Below are 7,128 nucleotides of genomic sequence, written 5' to 3' on the forward strand. Positions count from 1 at the left end.
AAATACAAAACATTTGCTTATAAAAAAACTATGCCACCAAATATTGGGGGGATATTAGATACTATATCCCCCCCACCTAAAATATTGGGGGGGGGGGGGACATGTCCCCCCCCCCCGTCCCCCCCCCCCCCCCCCCCATGATCGCCGCCCATGCTTCCAGGGTCACCGATGTAAATGCATTTGGAATTAGAAAGAACAAAACACATCGCTCCAAACAAAATGTCGCTCCAACAAATCCAATGGTAGATGGTTAAGTTGTATTTTGTATACGAAGGGGAAAAACACTGGTCTGGTAATGTTGACAATGCCCCGTGACGTATAGTTATGTTTTGTTATTGGTATATCAACCTCTATCCTTTTGGATAAGTTTTCTGAAATGTTTCTACAGGAGCCTGAACAAACGTGTTCATATAGGATAGGTATACACTAAGTCATCGGTGCCGCAATCAATATCGTCAATTAATTACTTCAGCAATGTCTAAGAGCACGCAGCTCGGATATAACTTTAACCTCTTAAGTAAGAATCACGCATACGCACATACATACGCACATACATACATACAAACTATTCGTTCAACAGTTCATTTTAGTTATCTCATTGTCAATGATTTACTATAATTATGATTTAAATTAAACTGTATATGAAGCTTTATCGATTCAGCCACAAGAAAACTGTTTGTCCAGGACCAAAGTCCATCGGGTTTATTACATTAATCGGTTCAAGTCGTCGGAAACAATATTTCTGTGTGGCCTTTTCTAACGACTGATTAGTCTGAGTGAGTTCACACTTATGATGTTGAAATTATGTAATATATCATACTGCAGCTTCCAAGTAACAATATCGAATTTAGCTTCTGACAATCGACATAACGTTTCTATAAATTTATAAACATACTCAATTCGCATATTTTACATATGTGCTCAATTATTGTCAAAATAAGCGCGGACTGATATCAAATGTAAAATTCATGCATTTACTGAGATTAATAAGAACAATTTTCATGATAAATAAAGAGCATAAACCTATAATACAACGCAAAAAAAGGTACAAAAGAGGGCTTCAGAGAAAAGAGACAGAATACATATAATCATTGCAGTGATCAATTGCTTAACTTAAGAAAATACTTTCTTGTTTTAACGTTAAAATTGCATTCCTTTGATACAAATTCACGCACGACACAAATATAATTTGTCTTAACAAATAAATGTTATTTCTGGGAAAGCTAGATTCTTATTCATATTTGAATGTATTGCATATTTGTGTACATGCGAGCTGTGTCACGACAACTTCAAACATGCCAAAACAAATAAATAAATTAAGATACGAATTTAAATCACAAGTTACTGTAAATAAGCCGGTTCTAATCATACAACATCTGCTATCAAGCCCGTAGCCAAGAATTCCGTCATGGAGACACAATATTTGTGTGCTGTAACTTGTGACGTTATATCTGATACAGAACTACATCATTGTACTTGTGGTGAACTAATGGTAAACAGTGTCACTATTCGACAAGCAAGAAAATGATGAATTATAAAGCATACAATCCAGCAGATACTATGGCTTGATTCTGGTTTTTAAGATCAGTGCAATCGATATCGCTACGGTACTGTACCTGTACCATCATTACAAATAAATTGTTTGAAACATGACAATGGTAGGAAGCCCCAGGATGACTACATGGAGTAACACCTCCTTGACTAGTGCATGTAGGACAGGAACAACTATAACATCAAATTATATGACCTACCATGCATTTGTTTATAACAGTTAACCTTTCCGACCTTTTTTAACCTCAAAGTAAAAGTACATCTCTCTTCTTCGCGTGCACCTTGTAGCTGGTTTATTGAAATCATGCATGATGCTCTTCTTTAAGTTTTTGTTCTCATCAAAGAACAGTTCTTTTTCTAATAATGCATTCAATCCAACTTTGATTAAAACAATTAGTTAGTTCTTACAGCCATTAATAAAGAAACTAAATGGAATATTTAAAACACAACAGAAACTTTATTAATGACGATATTTTCCCTTCGATTTTAGTTATCGTGAACAGGTATTACTATCGAGCGACTTAGGCCTATACTTAATAGACTACTAAAAGAATGGTTCTTTAATATCTCTTTGCTGCAGTTGCCAATGGATACATGGTACATTGTGCTAAGAAAAAACGCACTTTATTAATTTTAATGATCGCAATCAGTGGCGAACCAAAAATTGTCAGTTCAGACGGGCTGGGGGCAGGGACGTCGCTAGGGGGTGTCTCACCCCCCCCCCCAATCTTGGTAAAACTGACGATAGTTGGAAATTTGAGTGCGACAGTCGGAAATTCCGACTGTCGCACTTTAATTTTCATATATTCTTGTAATTTGTGAGTGACCTAAAACTTTCATAGAAATCAGTCATATTTACCACGTTTTCCTTGTCATATTGAGAAATTGTATCTCGCGATCCTTATACTCCACCATACAAAACTTCGTATGATTTTGAATACTCTAAAAAAAAAAACCCAATACGTCTACTGTACAACGTTCGCCATCTTCAATTTGGATAATTTATGTATTGGTGGGTTGACCCTGTTCGCTAGCTTCAAGTAAGTTCAGGATATACATTTTCTCTATGGCATACAATTAAAACACTCAATGCTAATCTACGGAAGCTTACTAGTGCCATCAACATAAGAAAACCTTTGCCCCATAAGTTGACATTTTTCAGTAAATTGTTTAGATAACAAGATAAAACCTTATCAAAAATCAGAAAAATGTTGGATTGCTCAGTTGCTATAACTGAGCAATTGAACAATTTTCTGAAAAATGTTTAATTGACAACTTATCATATCTCGTCAATTGGACATTTTGCTGCAAATTGTTCAAATGTTCACTTCATTCCATCTGAGCAATTGAAAAATTTTCTGCAAAATGTTGAATTGACAACTTATCGTATCTCGTCAACTCAACATTTTTCTGCAAAATGTTTAATTGTTCACTTCATTCCAAATGCTCAGTTAGAATGAAGTGAACAATTGATTTGTTTTTCATGATGAGAGATGAACAGCCCCCCCCCCCCCTAAAGAAAATAATATTAAGCGCGATGGGAAAAAGCACTTTATTTTTTGGTAATTCACTATGTCGTCGAATATAATTTGTTGAAAAAAAAAAAGTTTTCCCCCTTGTTACATTAACATAGCTTTTGTAGTCAGTAGTCTATGTAGCCTTCAAGCAGATAACTATACTCATATGCGTAGGAGCCCAATTGATTTAGGAGGGCTGTAACGAGTTGCCCGAAAAATATAACCAAAAATAACCTTTACGTCCTTTTTTACCCTCAATGTAAAAGAACTTCTGCCTTCTTCGCGTGCACCTTGTAGCTGGTTTATTGAAATCATGCATGATGCTCTTCTATATGTTTTTGTTCTCATCAAAGAACAGTTCTTTTCAAATTATGAATAAAATCCAACTTTGATTAAAACGATTAAGTAGTTCTCATCGCCATTAATGAAGAAACTAAATGGTATATTGAACACAAAAGAAGCTTTACTAAAGACGATATTTTCCCTTCGATTTTAGTTATCGTGAACAGGTATTAATACCGAGCGACTAAGGCCTATAGTTAATATAATACTAACAGCATGGTTCGTAACCTCTTTGTTGCAGTTGCTAATGAATATGTGATACATTGAACTACGAGAAATCGCGCTTTATTAATTTTATTGATCGCAATCAGTGGCGAAACCAGAATTTTTCAGTTGAGGCGGGGTGGGGGATGGGGGGGGGGGGGAGTCTGGGGGCCAAAGAGTTCAAATGAGGGAGCTTCGCACACGAAACTTCGGTCCTGCTAGGTACCATTGCAATATGCCTCATTCCCAAAATACTAGTAACCATGAAAACGGTACTGTTATGAATGTTTTTTTCACCCAAATTGAACAGTTCATTCCTGAGTTCCATCCGCTTAGTTGTTGAAGGTATAGTCTAGCTAAACATTTGATACTCGGTATATTGTTGGGAAAGTTACTATATTCTTAGCTGATAACCCCGTGTGCTCTGTTCTCATACTCTTTACAATAAATAAATGTATCGCTCAGACTTTGATTACAAAAGCCTATGAATTTCTTTATAATTGGATGATTAATTTTTCCAGTTAAATTTCTGATTCGCCGAATCAAATTTCGAATTTGGATCAAATTAAAAAAATCAAACTTACTATAGCGATGGGACTTTAAAATTGCGTTCAATTTTCTTCCTTTTAACTGTTTTGTCTGAAGTTTTCAGTTTGGTCTCATCTGGAGTGTTAGCTCAGTTATGGAGTGCAAGCTCAGTGTTAGCTCAGTGGTTAACGCCGGTGCCTTTTAATCATAAGGTTCCGGGTTCGAGTCGCTCCAAGATTAATGTATATCGTCCAGTTACATAGTTGTTGACAATTGACAATTCATAATCATGGACGTTAAATATGAATCTAAGAGACTGACTTCGGTCAGCTTGCGGCGTTGATAAGCCAATGATGGCTTCTTCACGAGTCCCTGCTTGCAGGAGGATCTCAAATACATACATATATACATACATACGTACATACATACATACATAAATACAAACTATTCGTTCAAAAGTACAGTTTAGTTATCTCATTGTCAATGATTTACTATAATTATGATTTAAATTAAACTGTATATGAAGCTTCATCCATTTAGCCACAAGAAAACTGTTTGTCCAGGACCTAAGTCCATCGGGTTTATTAATTTAATCGGTTCAAGTCGTCGGAAACAATATTTCTGTGTGGCCTTTTCTAACGACTGATTAGTCTGAGTGAGTTCACACGTATGATGCTGAAATTATGTAATATATCATATTGCAGCTTCCAAGTAACAATATCGAATTTAGCTTCTGACAATCTATATAACGTTTCTATAAAGTTATAAACATATTCAATTCGCATATTTTACATATGTGCTCAATTATTGTCAAAATAAGCGCGGACTGATATCAAATGTAAAATTCATGCATTTACTGAGATTAATAAGAACAATTTTCATGATAAATAAAGAGCATAAACCTATAATACAACGCAAAAAAAGGTACAAAAGAGGGCTTCAGAGAAAAGAGACAGAATACATATAATCATTGCTGTGATAAATTGTTTAACTTAAGAAAATACTTTCTTGTTTTAACGTTAAAATTGCATTCCTTTGATACAAATTCACGCACGACACAAATATAATTTGTCTTAACAAATAAATGTTATTTCTGGGAAAGCTAGATTCTTATTCATATTTGAATGTATTGCATATTTGTGTACATGCGAGCTGTGTCACGACAACTTCAAACATGCCAAAACAAATAAATAAATTAAGATACGAATTTAAATTACAAGTTACTGTAAATAAGCCGGTTCTAGTCATACAACATCTGCTATCAAGCACGTAGCCAAGAATTCCGTCATGGAGACACAATATTTGTGTGCTGTAACTTGTGACGTTATATCTGATACAGAACTACATCATTGTACTTGAGGTGAACTAATGGTAAACAGTGTCACTATTCGACAAGCAATAAAATGATGAATTATAAAGCATACAATCCAGCAGATACTATGGCTTGATTCTGGTTTGTAAGATCAGTGCAATCGATATCGCTACGGTACTGTACCTGTACCATCATTACAAATAAATTGTTTGAAACATGACAATGGTAGGAAGCCCCAGGATGACTACATGGAGTAACACCTCCTTGACTAGTGCATGTAGGACAGAAACAACTATAACATCAAATTATATGACCACGCATGCATTTGTTTATAACAGTTAACCTTTCCGACCTTTTTTTAACCTCAAAGTAAAAGAACATCTCTCTTCTTCGCGTGCACCTTGTAGTTGGTTTATTGAAATCATGCATGATGCTCTTCTTTAAGTTTTTGTTCTCATCAAAGAACAGTTCTTTTCTAATTATGAATAAAATCCAACTTTGATTAAAACGATTTATTAGTTCTCATCGCCATTAATGAAGAAACTAAATGGTATATTGAACACAAAAGAAGCTTTATTAATGACGATATTTTCCCTTCGATTTTAGTTATCGTGAACAGGTATTACTATCGAGCGACTTAGGCCTATACTTAATATACTACTAAAAGAATGGTTCTTAAATATCTCTTTGCTGCAGTTGCCAATGAATACATGGTACATTGTGTTAAGAAAAAACGCACTTTATTAATTTTATTGATCGCAATCAGTGGCGAACCAAACATTTTCAGTTGAGGCGGGTGGGGTGTGTGGGGGGGGGTGTGGGCGCCAAAGATTTCAGGTGGGGGAGCTTCGCGCACGAAACTTCGGTCCTGCTAGGTACCATTGCAATATGCCTCATTCTCAAAATATTTGTAACCATGAAAACGGCACTGTTGTGTTTTTTTCACCCAAATTGAACAGTTTATTCCTGAGTTCCATCCGCTTACTTGTTTAAGGGATAGTCCATCTTAAATCTGAACTTGGTATTTTGTAGAGAAAGTCACTATATATGTTTAGCTGATAACCCTGTGTGCTCTGTTCTCATACTCTTTTCAGTAAATAAATGTATCGCTCAGACGTTGTCTACAAAAGCGTATGAATTGCAATAAAAATTGGATGATTAACTTTCCCAGTAGAATTTTTTATTTGCCGAATCAAATTTCGAATTTGGATAAACTTAAAAAATCGAAAATGCTATAGCGATGTCATCTTGACAATTGCGTTAAATCTTTCGTTCTGTTAATTGTTTTGTCTGAAGTTTTCAGTTTGGTCTGGACTATTCGTTCAACAGTACAGTTCAGTTATCCCATTGTCTATGATTTACTATAATTATGATTTAAATGAAACTGTATATGAAGCTTCATCCATTTAGCCACAAGAAAACTGTTTGTCCAGCGCAAAAGTCCACCGGGTTCCTAACAATAATTGTGTTTAAGTCGTCGGAAACAATATTTCTGTGTGGTCTTTTGTAAGGACTGATCAGTCTGAGTCAGTTCACACGTGCGATGTTAAAATTGTGTAATAAAATCATACTGCAGCTTCCAAGTAACAATATCGGATTAACTTCTGCAGATCGATATAACGATGGTATAATGTTATAAACATACATATTGGGCATAACTTAGATTGTACTCAA

This window comes from Apostichopus japonicus, chromosome 17 (assembly GCF_037975245.1).
Source record: "Apostichopus japonicus isolate 1M-3 chromosome 17, ASM3797524v1, whole genome shotgun sequence".
Taxonomy (NCBI): Eukaryota; Metazoa; Echinodermata; class Holothuroidea; order Aspidochirotida; family Stichopodidae; genus Apostichopus; species Apostichopus japonicus.